This window comes from Bombus vosnesenskii, unplaced genomic scaffold (assembly GCF_011952255.1).
Source record: "Bombus vosnesenskii isolate JDL3184/JDL3185 unplaced genomic scaffold, Bvos_JDL3184-5_v1.1 scf7180000013316, whole genome shotgun sequence".
Taxonomy (NCBI): domain Eukaryota; kingdom Metazoa; phylum Arthropoda; class Insecta; order Hymenoptera; family Apidae; genus Bombus; species Bombus vosnesenskii.
In genome coordinates, this window is record NW_022882962.1 from 4,923,216 (window position 1) to 4,944,495 (window position 21,280).

The 21,280-nt window shown below is 47.6% G+C and overlaps 1 protein-coding gene across 3 annotated transcripts in view; it reads left to right on the forward strand.

The window, feature by feature from the left end:
- LOC117235528 (rho GTPase-activating protein 20-like) overlaps positions 1–21,280 on the forward strand; it is a 177,992-nt gene that overhangs the window by 58,560 nt on the left and 98,152 nt on the right. The window contains exon 1 of one of the 3 annotated variants that reach the window (XM_033497654.1): positions 16,832–17,122. The exons of the other annotated variants lie outside the window; for them this stretch is intronic. The gene's annotated coding sequence lies outside the window, so the exon portion shown is untranslated. Of the gene's footprint in view, positions 1–16,831; positions 17,123–21,280 lie in introns of those variants that run through there. 3 annotated transcript variants of the gene reach the window in all.

A 21,280-nucleotide genomic window follows, 5' to 3' on the forward strand; every position in this document is an offset into this window, starting at 1 on the left:
GAGAAGAGCAGCGCATAATCGACGGCATTATTTTCTCGCAAATGGAGTAATTACGCGGTATGCGTCGACCGGATAATAATAACATTATTCGTACGAGGAATAATCACGGGATAGAAGTGGCTCGTGCAACAAGGGACACGTAAGTGTTTCCCTTCGACCGGCCAAGTCGGGCGCGCGTAAATTTTAACGCTAACGATTACCATAAACGCGAAGTTGGCCTAGGACGACCTCGAAAACGTTCGAATAATTGACGGCAGGCCGGCAATTAGTCGAGAATGGTTATCCGCAATTACCGTTCGGCCAAGAATAATAGACTACGCTAAGGGAGTCGAAACGAATCCCGGGACACGGCGAGACGAAAGTGGCACGAGAAAAAACCGTGTAACGAGCCATTGTCGGTGGAAAACGCTGATTGGGCAACCTACACGCGTGCACGGAGAATTTTCGCCGGCATTAATTTTACGACGGATAAGTGTGCGCGTATATAGCCACGCCAGTCGAGAGGAATCGGGCATAAACAATTACGATGGACCTTTACGCAACCCCGAATTATTGGAATAATTGCCACGTTCGTGGTAGTTAAACGACGCTTATTGCGCCTTGCTTGCATTCCACTGGTCTCGGGCTTACGGTACGCTGGTAAACCAAGCCCACTGTGCGTTACATTCTATTGACATGCCCGACAACGATTGTACGGTACGTTCTACGCGCCAACTATCCTACGCTTGGTATCTTGGTATTTCTCGGCAAGCGCGAGAATTATGGGCGAAATGGCAGACATTTTGAAAAATTACTACCGTGCTTGTAGGTGGCAATTTATAAGGGAAAATTTACTCATTACACGTACATATACGTATTATCCTTAAAAAAAAAAAAACTGGTATCTTTCAAACAGAGTCGCTGCATTTTCAGCAGTGACTTTGCATTCGCGAAAAACGTTTAACGTCTACTTGTCGACTCGATGTTTTTATCTAAAAAGTTAGCGAAACGAAAGTAAAAGCAAAAGTGGAAACGTATTTTCATCACGCAACGTACAAATCCTCCGACTATTTTTATTATTCGAAACGAGAAACGCTAGAGAGCAGCGAGGGATGGAAAAATCAGACAAGAAATGTATACTTTTCGTTATAGAAGAATCGTTAGAAACGTTGTTCGCAATATTTCCGCGAGTATCGGAGAGGATAAATCGTCGATAATCGCCGGTGATAAGCTGCAATTCTCCGACTTATCCGCGTATCTTGATTGGTCGGCTTTCCCCTTGAGGGACGCGAGCCCGTCCGCGCATCCCTTGCACGGAAATTTATCGACGATTACTTGAAAAGCGATAATGGACGTTCCGCAGAGCGAAGGAAAGTTGCTTTATCGGCTGGCTAACGAAACTAAATCGATCGCAGCTGACGATTATCGTCGCGATGTTAATTTATCGCCGACCGTTGGACGCGTCGCGAGTCGGCCCAGCGTTTAACCATCGTTTCGTAATTCGAACGACAGTTTAATTATTAATAATTGGACGTCTCTCTGGTCCCGATATTTCCAACTATGATCTTACGATGGAATCATCCTCGATGACTGGACTCGCGTCTATAGGAAAAGAACAATGGGTTGTTTAAGCGATCGTGATTTTTCGAGAGGTTGCTCCTCTCCACATACCTGGCGGACAGGTTGATTTCTCGTTAGAATCGAGGCTAATTGCTCCGTTATGCAATGCTCGCGGAGAGAGATCGTTTGATTTATCAATTCTTGCGACACCTTTGTCTTTTGTTGCTCGGGTTTTTGTCGCCGCCACGTTTCCCATACATCGTCGAATGATTGATTTTAACGAGCTGTCCATTGTTGAAACGAAAATTAACCTTTATCTATGTAATTGCTGTACTATAGACATACACCGTACATCTGTGCTAATTTCCTTCGAACACCGATCACACGAGAATATTTATCGTCGATGATTTACCTATCAGTAAGTAGATATTTAGTATCTACGCCGTGGACGCGCGTTCGTTTGCCAATTTCGTCATCGGAATTAATTAAACATCGGGTTTGCGCAATTCTCGCGTCGTCTATCAAGATCCTATCTACTTTCGAATTTCATTTCCTTCCAGCCTCCGGCGCTTCCGCTCCAACTGGTTAATTAATCGCAATTACGGCCAGTGAAATCGAGCTGTAGTTCGGCCAGTATCGCTTTTACTATAATTCGATGTTTCTCTTTCTTCCTCGCTTGTCTCCATCGACCGGTTAATTGCATTTACGCTGATTTATGTCCGTTTCGCGTTCCACACCTGAATTGTAATTTCTTCTATTCAATTACGATCAGCTTCGCGACCCATCCATCGATTCCGACCAACGTTTTCTTTTCTTCCCCGTGAACGACGTCGATATTAAAAACTATAGCGATCGTATCATCCTTTTCGAGTAATCCTGATTCATCGGCCGATGACGAAGATTGCTCAACGGGTTCTTCCAACGTTAAGGATCCTCGTTGGCGAATCTCGCGAACCGTTCTATCTCATTTTTTCAGATCGTGAACGTATCGCTCCTTCGGCTATTAATTTAACGCTTCGATAACAGAGGTTAAGAAAACCAAAAGAGGCCGTAAGAAAGACGTCGAACGTCGAAGGTAAAGATTCCGTTACAGAGCGATACCGCGATAATGGCAATTATTCTCAGTTGTGGCCCCTGCGGGTCGACGTTGCTCGTGGGCGATTACACGGCCCACGAATGTCAGAGATAGAGAGAAAGAGAAAGAGAGAGAGAGAGAGACAGAGCGATATCGCTTATATTTAATATTCATTCGGTATAAGCGAGCCACTGTCGTTAAAGCTCGGTCGTCGTAAAGCACTGTACACACTGTGGCGCGCACGTGTATCGCACTCGTCTTTCCTTTATGGTTTAAGGCTGACCAGTACGTACACGCGTAACGTCGTTACTTGCGGCACGTCGTAAGTAACACGTGTAAAGGCGCGTTTGCACGAGCGCGAATCGTCTCGTACAACCTTTTCTGTCTGAATATAAATACTCCACTCGATGTGTGCGCCTGCATGTGTACGCATACGGGCCCGTTACCCTCGCGCCTGTTAAATGCCTCCCGGAATTTCGTGGAACAATAAGTTAAAATAATCATTCGCGGAACCGTGCGAGACCAGAGAACGCTATCTTACGTCCCGGTGCGTCTCGGATTAATCGCCACGAAGGTTTCGCGGACGTTGGCCAACATAATTCTCGTTAAATCCGAAAGAAACGGGTGGAACGGTGTTGATTTCGCGCAGCAATTCCACGCCGACGATACCAGCTGCGACAGTCCGCTTACCAAAACGTACACGCGTTACCCGATTGTCGGGATTATTTTATTCTATCTTTTTCCGTTTACCGACAGGCTGCAATCTTGTTGCTTTGAAATTATAGCAATGAGAAACTAAGGTTTATTTAGGTAACCACCGAAGAAAGTATAAAGCAAACAGCTGGATAAAGTTGTTTGAAAAGCTACCGGAACGCGAGATTTAGCGCCGCTCCCGGAACGTTATCGTCGCGTCGTATATTTCGGGTAGGAATGCGTCGCTCGCTGGAGGAAGGGAACAAGAAGTTGGACGTTGTTACGCAACGGTAGGAAACTCTGGCATGTTACGAAAGGGGTGACGGAGGCACGAGGTGATGCATCGATAATCACTTTAGCGGGGAGGATAACCGAGAAGCGTCGCGTTTCGATGAGAAATATTCCCGTGCAACGTTACGTCGCATTCCGATACGACGTTCGATGAAGATACACGATGTACACGAGGACCCGCGATCCTTTTAGTAAAATTCAAAGATGTACGCGTAGACGCGAGGCAGTAGGGGCCGGATGTCACGCATACATTGCGTGCGACGCAAGCACGGGGGAATTGCTGCAGCATCGGGACGCCTTCTGGAATAATAAGCCATACCCGGGACGTACTCGTCCTGCTCGAGGACGGCTATCGACCGTGAAGGATCAGGCAAGAATGCAAATATTTCTCTGTATCCGCTTCTCATCGATTCGTTAAACGCGAGGATAATAAGCGGTTCGCGAATGTCGGTTCACGGGAAATACAGAGGCGAAACGAAAGTTTCAGTCCGATTCTTTCTCCGAATTTCTCACTCGACAAGATATTTCCATCTGTGCGAAGCGTCTTTCCGCTTCTCTGCATCGACTCGATTCTATCGATCGAGCATTCAGCCAACGGCGAATGTCGGATCAGCCGGTCGAAACCCTTTCAGTGGATCGCATAAAAACGATCGTTTCATTAGGATAGAATTATCGAGTAAGAACAGGCTGAGGTCATTAACGTGGCGCGCTGTACCTGTTTGCCGTTTATGAGGCGAGTTATAGTCGAACACGTGTTGCTCCTGCCGCGGAGGAAAGGCCGCCGTCGGGGGAGGAAATGAAAGTTACTTATTATCGAGAGGACGGGTTCGAAAGGTGGATATAATCGCGGTAGGTTGGCGGCAGAGATGAACGTTCGGCCGGATATCGGCTGGAAACACCTCCATGGGAAATGCCGCTCGGCTGCAGTTCGCCTCGAGCCACGCGTTTTCACGTGTACTTACCGATGTTCGATCCTTCGCGATCTAATCTTCTACCACTTAGAAATTTATCCGTTGGTTACGTGGTTTCCGGTCGGTGAAAAAGGAAGCGTCTTAGGAAAAATGGCGAAACGGGAAAAGCTGGTTAAATTGATGTTCGGCTTGTCCCGACATCATTGACCCGGTCATTGATAGAGTATCAAGAGGAACGTTGATGCAAGATCGCGAGCCCGGCGTGTAATTATCATTAATTATGCGGAGGAAATGCGAGAGCGAAGGTTGCTTCCGTGGATAGTAATTTGTTAGTATTATTAATCGCGTGGATGGAACGACCACCGTCCCAACGTGTACGATTGAATCGAAGCCATGAATCGAAAATCGAGAGACACCTATGCGCGATGCATGGCTGGCGTAATTACAAAAAGGACGCCACGATCCTCATGAATAAAACATCGAACTGCTCGCAACGCCAGGCACGCGCTGAATTATTGAGAAAACATGCCGTTTGATCTCTCTGGGGCGTGATCTATGCAACGATCGAACGATCGAATGGAACTCTACCCGGCAGGACTTTGAACTCCGGTGATACGGAGCGAACGGCGCGTTCTCTACAATTTTTCTATCGCCAATCGTTTTCGAGTTTATCTCCGTGAGACGTTTAATCGTGTTTTCTTTCTCTCGCGACGTAGAACAGAAGAGAGATCGTGACCGATCGCTTCTATCTCGCGTAGTCACGTTCCAGGCAGGTTACAAAATTTCGTCGTCGAACGATGAGAAGGAATTCGCGCGTGCCGCTCGAGCGCGCCTCCAACTTCGCAACGACGCAAGAAACATCTGCCTCGAAAGCCGTCGATATAAATCTCGGCTAGCTTTTCCAGAGTCGTATTCCGTATATTCCGACCGTTATGTAAATATTTCAGCGAAGATTCGCGCGCGAAACGTACCTACGTCGCGTATTCTCTTTGAAGCGCATCGAGAAAAATACTTTTCCCCCGACCGATGATGGCGCGTACTCGCGCGACACGCCGATGCGCGTGCATAGAATCGGCAAACGATCGATGTGTGCGCGTTTCGCGTACACGTACACGCATACCATGGTAGGGTCACGCGCCTGTGTGCACTTTCACCGTCGTGCACGGCGGAACTGCAAAGTAGCCTACATGCAGGGCGTTAAACTCGGCTCGCGGCGGTTTGATCCGCGACCGAGAATCGAGATATCGATCCGTTGCAACAGCAGCGAATTCCTTCGACACAGAGGACAGCCTGCACGCGTTCCAGTCGAGTTCCATGTCTGAGTATAGCCTTTTCGACCGACATCGTCCGAGATCGGTTGCATCATCCACGTGTCCAGCTTTATGCCGCGATTAACGAACCTGCGTGAAATCTTTTTCCATCGGTTCACCGATTTTTCGAGACTACGAGCGAGTATCTGCTCGGCTCTGGCACAACGCAACTCCGTTTTGTCTTATCCGGAGCAGGCGGGTTCGCGCGAACAGGTCGTTCGAACGCTTTATCGGGGATGAAACGACGAACGACGCACGGCAAACTTTAGCCAACTTCGATACAAAGTAATCGTTTATTTAACTGGAACAACGGTCGGTAGTTGTTCGGGTGGTACAAGCTTCGTTAAAGTTCGACGGATGGTGTGATTAAAACGTCGCTCGCATAAACGATACTCGCAGGAACAAAGTTCTACCGTAAGCACGATCGACGTGGAATTTGCAACATTCCGTTGGTTATTCTACAATTTCGCTGTAATAGGCGGGGTACTCATCCGACGAAAGTATTCGACACCGTTGAAATTGATCGGATATTTACGCCGTGTCGGCTGGTTTGCCAAGTTACCAGCGAACATCATCGTCGGACACGCGGTTCCTTTGTAACCATCGACGATCCTATGGAAAAATCTTAATCCACCGTAATTTCGCCGCGACTTTACGTACCGAGAGAACATACTCTACGTGCCTGGCGAGATTCGAAGTCTCGTTCCGGAGAATAACTTCCGGTATCTTTCGTGCAACACGGGATCCTCTCACCTTCGAACAATTTCATATTCCGTGTTGCGCGCGTTCGAGAGAGTTGCGCCGCGATTCGACCAATCGAACCGACGAACTATATCGTCGGATACTCGGAGATCGGTGAGCAATACGTGTCCGCGTTTATTTCTTATATAATACGTGGCCGGTTTCTTTTTGGCGTTACGAGGAATTTTGTAAAAGAGGAAGAACGAGGAAAGCGACTCGTTTTTCACGTAATGCCTGGTATCGAGGCTCGGACAAGAGTATCGGATTACCAAGTTAAACGACGATCGGACGTTGATTATTTTATATGAAATTGCAGCCGCATCCGATCAATTTGATCGCGATACATTGTCCGGTTAGCGTTTTGCTTAATTCGCCGATGAAACAATCCGATCTTTGCGCGAAAGTTTACAGCGTGGAAAGAAAGTATTATAATATCGAAAATTACTTTGATCGATCATTGATACCGCCGTAGGTTCCATCATCTTTCTTCCACGCTATTCTTTGTTCGCTATATTCCATACAAACCTGTAACGTACAAGGTATGCATGAAATATTCGTTTTGGACACGCCTGCTCGTTTCGGATCACCGTTATTCCTATTTAAATCCTATTTATCTCAGATATCGCAAAAAAATTTAATTTTCTACCGCCATACGCGTGTTGACTCTAAATATTCGTAATTATCGCGACTATCAAATATTCGTCGAGAGAGAAAGGGAGAAATGTTCCTCGTTTCGATAACTCTCTCACACACACACACACACATACACATACACGCGAAGGAACACTCGAGAACGAATCGAAATCTCGACTTGGAAGAGAGCATTGTTCGTAAGTGTATCCAACAGGAAAAGAAACGGAGACCGCGCGTGATAAATTGATCGATGCGCGTCTTCTCTCTAGAATCGCTTTCGAACCGATCACCGGGATACTCGTTAAAGATTTACGAAGACAAACAATCGATACAATAATTTATATAGCTTCATTGAACGCGGCGCGGCTCTTTCTCTTTTCCCGGCCGGACAAATCGTTCGTCCGCGATTCGAAGCGTACGCGTTCGCGTGCGGTAATAAAATTTCGTGCGGAATTTATTTATCGATTCGCCGCGTTTAACCGCATCGGCGAGACCAGATGTATTCTCTTTGTCGGTGTTGGCCGGGTATATATCTCCGCGAGCAGAGCGAGCAGACCGTGCAACGCGTACCTTAGAAGGTAGACGCACGATAACCGGCCGTCCCTTATCTCGCGCGGTTCTAAGCGCGATCCGGCCGTCCGCGGTACGCGTTTCAACGTATTTAAGGCTTAATCCAATTTCCCGAACCCTTCGAGATCGCAACGCTTCCCGCGAATGGATCGTTTCGTCGTGTTGACGTTTACGAGCACCGCGGTCTAATCGCTTTTACGACTTCAAGGTCCGCCACGAGTCTCCGATCGAGACGAACCGTGCAACGTCCGTGCGATTTAGCAGCCGTGTTATTCGGTAGGATTATTATGTTTTTAATGGTGCTACACACGAGCCTGCGATTTCGTTATTAGAAACATAAAAGCGCCGAGTTGCAGCGAAATTGCTACGTCATGAAATAAAAGTAAAAGCTTCCGATACGAGTTAGAATCCATAGGTGGATGATGGAGGAATTCGTGAGAAATTTTCAACCATCTTCGACGATTTTAACCATCGTAACGCGAAGATTGTACGGATACGCGATCGACAAAGGTCAACGAAGGCAAAGTATATTTCGAGTAAATGAAACGACCATAGACGACCAATATTGGATGGAATACGCGATACACGTATATTTTGAAGAATCGACGCCGTGTTTAAACCTCGTGACAAAGAATTTTTCCAAAGACAGGTACTTGTCGTTGATAAAAAGTGTCGTGCTTCTATCTCCATTGAAACGAATATACGTCGCGGAATGGAAGATTTTCGAGACTTTCGGTCGATACTCGTCGATGTAACGTTTGCGTCATAAATTCGTAACAACCTTCGTTCCGTTTATCACTGGCAATTTCACTTTTGCTCGGTCGATCTATAAATACGTATAGAGTGGCACGCAGGCCGCGAGGCCGGGAGATTTCGATGCGTGGAAGCCGCAGAACCGCGCGTATTTGTTCAGCTGGGCCCGCGTATCCACCGCGTCCACGTAGCTGCGAATTTTTTGCGAAAACGCATTCTCGTCAGGGCGTCGGCCTAACGGGCCGAGAAACCGGACACCGGAAGTCATTCAGAGGAATTTTAGGCACGTAAACCGCGTGTCTTCTGCTTCTGTTCCCAGCTTCCTTATCTTCGCTTCGGCTACTTAGCCGATGAAAATCAAGACCAAGCTTCGTCCAAGTGAACGCCTGTCGAAGATAATCGAAAATGTAGTTTCGATGGCGAATTTCGTAACGGCGGATGCGTGCGGAATATAAATATGCGTGTTCGCTTGTCCGTGAGCGTACGTCGAGTAAAAGGGAAAGCCGAACAGAGAGAAACGAGAGGAGACCGTTCCTTTTTTTTTCTTCGTTCGATCCAATTATTTGGCTGGCTGGATCGTTATTAATGTAATAACGTCGGGAACAACGAAATTGTGCAGTCGGTGGTCATCGAGGACAGGAGAAAGAGAAAGAAAGGAAGGGCGGTTCGACGTAGTGAAATCTCGCCGCGTTTTTTGATCGGTCGTGCACGGTACGCTTGGCCACCCAATGCGTGTCCTACAAAAGGCAAGATCGAAACGACAGTGAGAGGAAGTGGATGCCTCTGGACCACGATATTACCGCTCGAATATCTCTTCGAGGTGTCTTTATCGCGGTTATTCAACAGCACCTGGATTTCGTATATCATCGGGCTGCGATCGAGAGGTTCGTAAAACCGTTCAACGTGGTAATCGTTTAAATTTGCCGGAGCGACGTTGGATAAGAAAGAGCGCGTAAGTATTAAATAGCCGGTTTGGCGCGAGCAACGCGTCGGTAAAGTAAAATTGTTTCGAGTCAAGTACGCTTCGCGTGTTCTCCGACCGCGCTTAGATTCGGCTCTTATTCGGCCAACTTCGATCTATTTCCCCGGGGTTGGCCACGGATAGACCGAGAAACCTGTTCGTCGATCCAGGAATTCTAACGAAGGGTATCGGAGTAGAATCGTTCCGAGGAAATTAGAGGGCGAGACAGAGACCGACAAGAACGTACGGAAGATTTAGTGGATATGGAAATACCTGTTACTCGAATCATCGAGCCTGGAATATTTAACGCAACGTTAACGAGATATTAGAAATCGTCGGCGTCGTAAAGCAGGATACGGTCGTGGCATATATCGTCGTTGTACGATTATTGCATCGAAAGTGGGAAATATCGTTTGAAACTCGTAGCGATGAATACACGGCCCTCGCAATCGTGATTTCGCCGCAACCACGCCACGAGGTTTCCCAGATTGGCATCGACTGTTTCTAGCGGTACCAAAACGACTCCGTTACCGCAATTTCTTTCGGATCCTGTCGGTAGATAGCGCCTAGATTGTTATTAAAAATATCAGAAATCTCACGGCGCACGCAACACACCTTCTCGAAACCCTCGCGTTACCTAGCTTCACGTGCCAACTCGGTACTTGTAAAGGCGTGTATGTTCGTCAGCCGACTGTACGAGATGTTCATAAATATCTTATAACCGCTCTATGAATTTCCCGCGAATGCCGCTTGTAACAAGCTCGCGAACAGTTTTCGAAACCTACAAACACGTTACACGCGCGATACGCTGTATCACACCGTGTTCCCGAGAATTTTTCCATACACGTTTCAAAGAAGTACGTTTCGCGAACATCTTTGAAGATATTACTCGGCCGGATGAGAGACAACGAATTATTCGCAAACACCAGCTGCGACGCAACGTTCGCGAACGTAGCGCGTAGAATTCCTATTTGCACGTTATCGCTGGCGTTTCTTATCGTTGCTCGATTCGATCGTTTACCGAGTTTTATAGTCGTTCGGGTAAACAATGCTCGCTTTTCAACCTTGCCTCTATCGTTTTCACGTAAATCAGACATTCTAACGAATTGCCTGTATTATCCGCGAGATAATTCCTAGGAGAAAGCCGATCGATAAAACGTTGAAAAACGTAGGTTATACGACCGCGTCGATTTACTGTCCGGTCTAATAAGAGTTCGTTAACGCGTCATCGACGTGTTTCGTTCTGTTTTCTCGTGTTTAACTAATTTTAGCGTGACGAGACGAACAGGTTATCGTGGAGAGGACGCACGAGTCAAGCTCGTGAACGAACCTTTTTTTTCTCCTCTTTAAACTAAGAAGCGTACGAAGGAATAAGCGAGTAAACGATATCGATATCACGCGTCATTGTTTCTACGCAAAAGCAACGAATTTCAGATCCACGTAGTTAATTATTCCGAACGAGCCATTAACGACGTCGTTATCGTTTGTGGACACTCTACTTAATGAGATTTCCTGCGAGTTTCTCCTATCGACGATCAAGGATATGGCTGTTGTAAAATGAGCTTCGCCCTTGGTTTACGACTTTTCCAAGACGTCGTAGCGTCTGCGTTTCGCAGTTTCGATCGTACATAAATTAGAGAGGAAAAGACTCGAATTGGTATCTTGTAAGTAAATACGCGTTGCCAGTAATCGCTCATAGATTCATCGTCGTATCGCGAACCCGTCGATTCTTTCTCTCGTTTGTCTTTTCTATCATCCCCCCTTGGCTTTCCTTTCTTTTTCGTTTTTCTTTCTTTTTCTTTTTTCGTCAAAGCGCGCTTCACGGTTCCACTTCCGTTCATTTTTCATCGACGAATCGACGACACAACGCATTGAGGAAGGTCCCTAACCGGTCTCGCGATTCTCGTATACACGGAGAAAGAAGGAGGGGGACAGGTTGGCACGTATGCAGCGCGTTGAGCGTTTCACAAAGCGGAGCTTTCACCGATGGAAAGCTAGCCGACGGCCAAGGTGGCCGAGCACCTTGACGATCGCGCTACGTACAGTGGGTCACAAAAATTCGTGCAGCCTTTAAATGGGCTTTTAGTTCGCGTAAGGTCGTTGAAAGTGGGTCGTGCGCGCGGTAGTGCTCGATGTAATTGAGAAAATGAGCAGATTTATGTTCGCCACGCCGCACAGCCCGGCGCTCGTTACGTTTTACAGCGAAACTAATCTACTTTGTCGATCGTGATTTATGTAACGTCGAACTCCGTTAATTGGTTCATTCAGCTTTTCGTTCTACGAACGACTGTTTACCGTCGATCTGGCTCGATAGACACGGATGCGTTTCATCGCGCGACGAGATCGAAACGGAACGACGAAAGGCGTTAAAGGCGTTAAAATATAAGACGCGAAAATGTGGTAGGATGCGTGGTAGATCGAATTCTTAGCGCGCGACCTCCGTAAGGTCGAATAGACGACCTTCGCACGAAAGTGTCACCTAAAACGTTTACCTGTACGCTCACCTGCGACTTGGCTCGCCGCGTAACAGGTATACGAGGAAACGCGCGATAAAATACGTGCGAAATCTCGACAACCGCCTTCCTGGAAACCGCGTAACCAGTCGTGCAATTTTCTCCCGAGCAGGTTGCTCGCGTGTATTTAACTGAAACTCTGGAAATATCGCAATTCCAATTGCTACTTTAGATTTTCTTTCATTATGGCTCGAGTAGTTAAACGATCGACGATTTAATATCCTACTTTCCGACTTTCCTATTTTTACGTTTTAAGTTCCTACAGCGTTTTCAATCTCTAAGTCTATAATTTTCACGTTTGCGGTTTCTTCCTTTCCAATTTCCAAGTCCGTAGTTTCTATATTTTCTACCGTCCACCAACTAATTCCGTTTCTCGTCTCCTAAAGCTGCCAACGAAGTTTCCAACTTTGGTTGCCTATCGTTCCTTCGGCGAAGTACCGCGTACCACGTCTGCTCGGTTCCAGCTGGAACAAACGAGCGAGTTCGCTTTTCTGCGATCACGTCCGAAGACGGTGGTACGCGGCACCGGCAAATCATAGCTCTCGGTATACACGGACGTGGCCGAACACGCGGCAACGCACTTATTCACGCACCATCGGGACGTTTGCATACTCGTAACCGGTGTTCTCTCGGCGGCGCTCGTAACGCAGATTGAATTCCTGTTGAACCGCCTTGGATAAGGGTAACGACGGGCACAATCGCCACTATGCCGTAATATCGAGCTATCGCGGCTCCTCGTTCAGCCTCGTGATCGGCCACTCTCTGACGTCACTCGTAAGTCCTTTAGGGGAAACAGACTTCCGCGATACCGGCTCTTCTTGCTATGGCAGTAATGGTTTCCATGGATCGAGACGGTGACGATGATCGTTCTTTCGTTTAAACAGCGATAGACCACGTAAATTGTGTACCGTTTAATGGTAGGATAACGTTTCGGATCTTTATTACTCTGGTCTTTGTTTCTTCGACGGGAAAAGATACAGCGCACGTTGTTTCAAAGACGCGACTGAATCGACATCAGCGAAGAGACTCGATACGATTTTGGTTGATTTTCAGTTGTCTTTTGTCGGTTTGCTGAAATTTACTGGAACGCGCAGCTCTCTTGTCGCCACGTTCCCTTCGATTTCTAACGTACACTATAATTTGCGTGGAAAAGTACGCCTATAAATAGGTTTTCGTTCGAGAAGGAATCGCACATTGTCGTTCACCGCTGAAACATATCCGGTAGAGAAGCGTTAAATTATTCGCGTTATCAACGTACTTCGATATCCGTGTACTCGATATCGTTTTAACTGCCTTAACAATAAGTGGCATCGGTCAAGCGTTCGAGATATTGATCCGTAAACTGGTCGAATCGAAAGAATTAGATGCTTCTACACGAAGAACAAAAGGGGTCTTGTAAAGGGCGCAATTTAATCGGTCGGCAAGCCACGGCTTTTTACGTCGGCTAGGATCTGACGTTACGTGTCACGGTTTTCTGATTGTATTAAACTCATCCTACGAGAATCTCAGCCGGCAGAGTCGTTCAGCGCCGTGAAAAGAGACTGCGTTCCATCGATACGACGTTGAGTCGCATCGAGTCGAGTCGTCGGTGTTAGAACACGGTGTCTAAATAGCATCGAGAACGCAGCCTCGATGCGCGCTGTAAAGATCGGATCAACGGGAGAAGGATGGGAAGATAAAGAGAATGAAAAGGATCGAAGAGTAAGGCAACGAAGAGGAAAGCAAGGGAGGAAAGAAAGGAGGTAAGAAAGAGGAGAGAACGAGAGGAACGCCGTCGCGATGGAACAGAATCTGTGAGAATGTCCTTCGAGAAGTTCGCCCACGTTCGTTTTTGCTTCCGAAAAGCGAGTTCTCCGTGCGTTCGTGGAACAAAGTGGCACCGTGCGCGAAGGGGCGAGGGAGAGGGCTCGAGCGACCGGTACGTGAGTCAGTCCAAAGGAACCTGGTGTAAGGTACCGGCAGGAGGATTCTTCTTCTGCAGGACGTTGCACCGATGCTCCTCGAAAGATGTCTCTCGATCTTCTCGGCCCGAATTAGGAGACGCGTCGAAACTAGCGATCGCTGCTTTCTCCGTCTTTTTCCAACGCTTCTTTTCCTCCGCGTAACCAAAGTCCCACGCGAATTACAGACTCGTCGAGAGAACGATAGGTTTTGTAGGTTGGCTTTTTACACGATAGCGCGCGTGTTTTCAAATTGCTGGTAGAAACGCGAAGGAGCAAGTCAACGCCCGTTAAACCGCGAAATAGAAAAGGAAGCGCGATGAATTCGCGAATTACAGATGGAGAATTTAGAAATTTCGCGTTCCAACTGAAGAGAGTCTACAAATCTGCCGGTAAAGTGAGTCGATCGTTTCGTTTCGGATCCTCCGTTCGTCTTCGCGCATCGACGTTACATCTGCAATTTCTCTGTCTACCGTTTCAAGAGCGTCAGCAGAGGCAACGAGATACGAGACACAGAAACGGCTCTAAATACAAAGTATCGGTGATCGACCGCGGCTCGATTTCTCTAATGATCGAAACGGACGACTCGCGTCATTTATCCCACACCAGATGCGCGGCAACGTTCCGCAGTTTGTACCAACAATATTGCGATGGACATTTCCATAAAGGACTTTACGGACCCTTTACTATACCAATTTGCGGTACCGTTAACCAGGATCATTACCCCGAACGAGCGGGTTCGTATACGCGGCACGCTTGTGTTCCGAAGAGCGTTTTTCCGCGCTTTAAAGGCTCGCGCGCAATGCGGAAATGCTCGCTCGAGGGCGGTTTGCGCGTCGTTAGCACACTTTTGCGGAATAGGCTCGGCTCGAGGGGCATCCCGCGGATTTCTCGAAGCTCCTGTACCGGCCAAATGCGTCGAAAACGATCTTACTGCCATACCTTTCGTGCCACTTCCGACGTATCAACGCTGCTTGATCGCGTGCGGTCCAACGTAACCGAACGATATCGTTGCCGTTCCCTTATGCAAAATAACGTTAACGCTGTGTAAATGTCGATCGTTGGGTCACGGTTGTGTAATTCGGAGCGTTCAGCGTATTGCTACACGCGTCGTTGCGTAACGCGACGCACTTTCTCGAGCGACGCAACGTCGTCTCGGCGTAAAGCTGTGCATCCTCCCTGAAGCTACTCGAGCTACTTTTTCCTCCGTTATCGTCGCTGAAATATTACGACAGATGGTTAAATCGCGTTGTGAAGCGGTCGAAAAAGAGAGCATAACCAACCTGTGACGTTTTCAAGATACGTGGTACCTCGGCTAAAAGTTCCACGTTGCTCAAGACCAGAAGATACGGCTTACCTCGTCCACGAAGCGGAATCCATCGATCATTGTCGTAATTTTTCTCCTCGTGAATGGTACGGCTGTACAATTTTCTAAGCAAAACGCGTCTGACAGGAAGCGGAAAATCGTCTATATACTCGCGACGTAGGCAGTAGCCAGGGGCTTGTTTTCGAGGAGCACGTGCACGCCGGTAGCCGCGACTCTTAGACGTAGACTCGGTGGTAGCGAGATCAGCGGGCAGCGGGTGATAATGAAATCTAAATTGCAAATTATGACGGGACATAACTCGCGCTCGTTATCCTCCGCGTTACGCGCCATTGTCGCACGCACTCTCTCTTTTCCCTGGCGGATTTTCATTCGGCTCGAGCCAGCTAACTCGCAACTCGGTGGCATGCGGATACCTCGCGCGCCCATCTTTAATACCCATTCGAATCTCCCCGTCTACGCACGAAACGACCGATGCAATATGCCGTGGACCGTTAAGTGGCGCGACCTTACTGGGTCCGATGAAAAAAAGGAACGTACGAAAGCCAACGTTGGAGCATTGTCGGGATCCGCGTGCGATGCGCACGTTCCGCGAACGGGGCTTCGCAGGAAACGAGGAACCACGCGTGTTCCAAACACGCGGAAACGTTGCCACGGCTCGTGATTCTTCTTCTCTTCGAGGTTGATTCGCCTTTCCTGGAAAATTGCCCGATCGGAATCGCTGAGTGATTATTTGGAAGCGAGATCGAGCTTCTTCGAGTACCCTTTCGGGATGGAATCGCTCGTCTCTTACGACGCGGTGAAGCAGCGCAATTAAAGATTTATATCGCAAGAGGGCCCTCTTGCACGATAATTTATTAATACTATCGGCGAAGTGGTGTTTCTGGTCTATGACGCGCATAAGCAACGTTGTACCTTAACGTTTCGTCAACTAATTATACGATAAATTTATTGGAACGCCACGGCTGAAAAACACGACAAGTCGTATCTCTGATCTTCCGTAGACGAGCAATTACGAAATTCAGTGGGTTAACGACCAATTCGGCGTGAAAAGTATCTTTTTGCGCGAGTGATTGGTAAAGCTGTAAACGATTCGCGCAAGCACTTGTGTCGTATATAATTTTACAATCTTTCGTAGAATGGGACGATCGACCGCCTCGTAACGTACGAAATTTTATTAGCAAAGTCGCGTTACCGATAGACAAGAAAATTTATTAACGCTGGTAAATTGCAACTTGTAAAATTTATTAGTTCGATCGTGCGAGAGAATCAGGGTGTAAAGGGGAATTGATTCATCGAAGGGATGGGAATAAGTTAAACGAAGCCGTGCACAGAGTGCGAGGCATCAGGCACGCGGAAACGTTGCGTGAGGTCGCGGAATCCTGGCAGAGGGATCGTCTTCCGACGGAAGAATCGTCAATGAGATAATGGGGCGGGTTGCGAAACATAAATTAAGATATTATCGCCTCGGTGTCTAAGAGTACGACTGCTGGGGTGATTGTATTTATTACGACCGTTGCGTTAAATCTTTCCCACAATTACATAAATAACGAAACGCGCTCCGATCGCGTTATAAAAATGCGACCAGAATTTACGAGATGCTGAAAAGAAAAAAAACACCGGCTATGCTTCGTGCGGATGGTTTCAAAGTCGAAGTTAAGCTTCCATAAGCTGGCTGGTAGTTTAAGGTGCGCCCGAAAAAAAGAATTCAACATAGTAGCACGCGGAAACGTTGCGTGAGGTCAAGACTCCTCCTGGCCCTGGAACAGGAGGACGAGCCGTTTCCTGGCCACCCGTGGAAGATAGCCTTGGCGTGGCCAAGGTCTGAAAGATAACTCGCCGACGTCATAACAACGGACCCGTACAAGGTCTGGAATCCATTTAATTCGACGCCTGGTTAAAGCTTACTCACGGAACGAGTCGACAGTTCCCGCGCGACACGCGAGACTTTCATTATTCGTGATTTACGAGAACATAACGCCGCCGTTAAATCCCGCCAAGCTGAACTAATTTCTGGCGAAAAGGTAGTAGCCTGTTATTAAAGGAAATTAATTAACCATGTTTACTGATTCATAGAACTTTACCACTGGTTCCTTGAATAGTTAGTTACAGACGTATCCTATGGTTCGTAGGATCGATCGAACGTCGTTTTACACGAATCGGATAACATTTCGTTGTTAGGTGTCGACGTATAAAATATAAACTGATTCGTCGTAGAGCTTTGCGACGATATCTTTGAATAATTACGAACGAATATCGCGGTTCGTAGGGTTAATCAATCAGCGTTTCGTACGAGTCGGACGAATCCTTGAAAGGAACCGAGATATATAGGGTGACGCGTAGATACGTAGAAAGATATAATTTTCCATCGATTTCTCGTCGATTTCTCGTCGATTTCTCGTCGATTCTCTGCTACATAGTAGAACCGTATAAAACACGAGGCTAAACAAGGGGCAATCGCGCCTCGTTGCTCGAATTGGAAGATCAAGCTTCACCGAAGCCGGCGAATTCCACGCCCATTGTCCAGCCATTTATTAATACCTCTCCATCATTGACCTCTCCATTAACCCGTTTACGCAAGCATAACCGCGTGGTCTGCACACGATAGCCAATGCTCTCGAGCCTTTAGATCGCGAGTTATTAGACCGGTCTTTGCGGATCGTTATCGTTGCTCGATCGATGGAATGGAGTATTTCCTGGCGGGACTCCGTGGCCGTGTGCATTCGCGACTTTCACGAAGAAACGATCTCGTTCGCGGTCTTAACTCTCGATCGCATAGCTTGTTAAACGGGACGACTTGAAAACCGAGCGCCGAATGCGCGACGGGCACACGCGTCGCGAGTAGTGAAACGCTGTAAATCACTATTTTCTCTCTCCCTCTTTCTTTCTCTCTCTCTCTCTCTTTCTCTCTCTGTACTATTTCGAATAACTACGATTCTTGCGTGGCCGATTTTTTCCAATCTGCCGCGCCTACCAACGCGTCTATCTTATCTAAACCCAAACCTAAACCGTTCCGTTCATTCCAAATTCTTTCGCAATTTCCTCTCCTCTCTCTTTTTCCTCTGGAATTTCGCGGAAGTTAGGCGAAGTTTCTGCAATGGTTGCTTTGCCCAATGCTTTTGCTTGCGATTCATATTGATTATCTTCGATGTCTAAACGTTCGGCTCGCATATTTCCGTATTAGTCATGCGCGGATTAACTATGCAAAAACAGGGACTTTTAATGCACACGAGCCAGTCGATAGGCAACTATAAGCCCGTAAGTTTCAGTGTTCTGTGTAATATATGTACATGTTCTGATTCTTATTGCAGTAGAATTCCGTTTATCTCACCTAGGAAAGAAACAAATATTTCATACACCTAAGGTTCGTATAGCGTATTGCCTAATTTATTTCCATCGTACAAATTTCACGCTGCTGTTAACCGATCGACGATCGAATTCGTTTTATAACATCCTCTATCTTACACTCCTTGACCCAGTTGATCCAACTCGTTGCAGAGATTTCACGTTTGCTTGTTCAAACTATAGCTGGTACTATCGGCTGGTTCAACCTTGCATTCGAGTGACACCACACGAACCCTGCCGGTCGTACGCATAAATTTCTCAAATCGTCATCCTTGACGTATATCACCGAGTTTAGAACTGTACGAAGCATACAGGCGTATGTACGCATGGATTAAACGCGAATGGTTGCTTAAGCTCGCGCTTCAATGTCAGGGGAAATCGCTGTTCGACCACTTCCTGCGGCACGTTCACTTCCGTCTCGCTCAGGCTCTCTCGCGACTGATAATCTCCGAAGGCAGGTCGTACTGAAACGGCGGGCCGTGGTCGTTAATTTCTTGCCGGAGTGAAACCGGCACGGAGTGCGCAGCACCGGAGATCAAAGGATAATATTTCTCACACTGGCCGACAGTATAATCGGCACGCAATGTTTCCCTTCTCGTGCACGTACACGAGAGAGCACGTTCTCTCCCAATAAGAGAGGAGAGAGAGAGAGAGAGAGAGAGATGAAGTTAACTCTTGGATTTTACCAATCGGTCCACGGCGTGGTGCACGTGTGCATTCGCGATTCGTGAAAATCGACGACACGAGCGAACGCGCGACGTACTTTGCCAAGACTCGCTTTCGCGTTCGCAAGTCGCTTAGGATTGCACACCGGAAGGGAAACGACCTGTCGATCGAGGTATCGTTTTCGTGATTCGCTACAGGGTGACGATCAGTCACGGTAGATCGACCGACGATTTTTCTCTTGCTGCAGAAAATTCAATTCGATCGGTCCTCTCGGCTATGACGCGGTGAAACGCGAAGCGGATCGAGTCCGATGCAAATGTCGCGGCCAAAGTTTCGATTATGAACCGTATCCTGGACGCTGCTTGCGCGCAAAACGTTCGCGTGTGCTCGGTTCGTTGAGTTCGAGATGGTTTTGCGCGGCGCTGAAGAACTTTCCGCGTTCCGAAAGGACGTTGCGTTGGTCGGAGGGTCGAAAAAATGGCTGGCTGAAAAAACTTACCGCGATTTCTTCCTGATAACATGGATTTATTACGCGGAGGATCTCCGTGGCCACGCAGTTTTGGCATTCCAGTTTTAGCGCTGAGAAACTCGACCGAGGAACATGACTCGGTTTTCTGGATGTATACGATGCATTTTAATCGTGAGCCTCATTGTCGGCTGTCCGTACGTGCCAATACCTTTTGTAGCCGCTGTAGTACACGAGGGAGGAAGCATTACGTAAACTTACGCGTGTAGGATTTATTTTTCGGATTATGACTGGTGGAAGAGGAATGCGCCCAGCGACCTGATCTAATCGGATATTTATGGCGCTTTGACGTTATCTTCGATTCTAGGCGGGCACTACGTGTTTCTTCTAGCGGCGTGCTCCAGATTCGCTCTCGTGAGTGTGCAACGTAGAAACGTGGAGGAGGCGCGATGGAACACGAAACTACGAACAATAGGCAGACACGTGGCACGTTTCAGTCGCACGTACTAGCAAACTCGTACCGAATATCCTGAATCTCGTACTTTTACTTCGCAATGACGGGCATAAATCGAGGCCTACGAAAGCGAGAAAAAGAATGTGAAAAAAAAAGTCAGCCACGACCGCAGACTGACGCGATTCCACGATAGCTGGGATTTATTCAGCCTTTGCACCTGTCGCGGTCTTGAAATTTAAGCCTTCAGCGACAAGAAGCGCGATCCTACGAACGAAGATTCCGTACGTCAAGAAACTTGGACGAATTTCTCCTTCTCGCTTTCTTGTTCCTTTCTTGCCGCTACTTTATTCCTCCTTTCGCCGGTAAACTAACCGAGGACGTCTGCAAGAGTAATCACCGAGATTTTGGACGAGACACGATTAATTATTTCATACGTGCAAGGATATATTCAACAGGTAGCCGAGTAGGATAACGCGTACTTCTAGTTACACGCCTCTTACGTTTTATCGCATAGGTGAATCGCGATGTAGGACGAGCAGACTTCCGCGAGACGAGTCGAGAGGAGACTCGACACGACTCGACTCGACTCGACGAGACAAGACGAGAGACGATGAAGACGAGAGATGAGCGAGAAGAAACTAACGCGACTAACCGCACACGTTTCGAGCTGCATCATGGATCACGCGCTCGTTACAGAGGGACGAATCTGAATCGGTTTGCCTCGCGTAACTCAGATTCTCACGGATACCGTTGCCATAAGATAAGGACACGGAACGGAGAATGAACCTGGTATCGGACGATTCGCGCTAATTACGCGGCCGCGTAATAATTACCGAGTGGGCCTCTGACACGATTAATCAACTTTCCAGTATCACCGTATATAGACGCGAGAATAATTGAACTTTTGACGGGATCTTACTCTAATGATATCGTTCAAGCAAGAAAGAGGCACGTTGCGTTCGTTCTTGATTCGCGTCAGGCTTCGTTGTCCTTGAAAGCGACGAAGAATCACGAGCGTGCCTCTTTGCTTGATTACCGGGTAGGGTAGATCGCGATGCGTCAAAGCTCGATGAAAATCATCGGGAGTCTGGACGC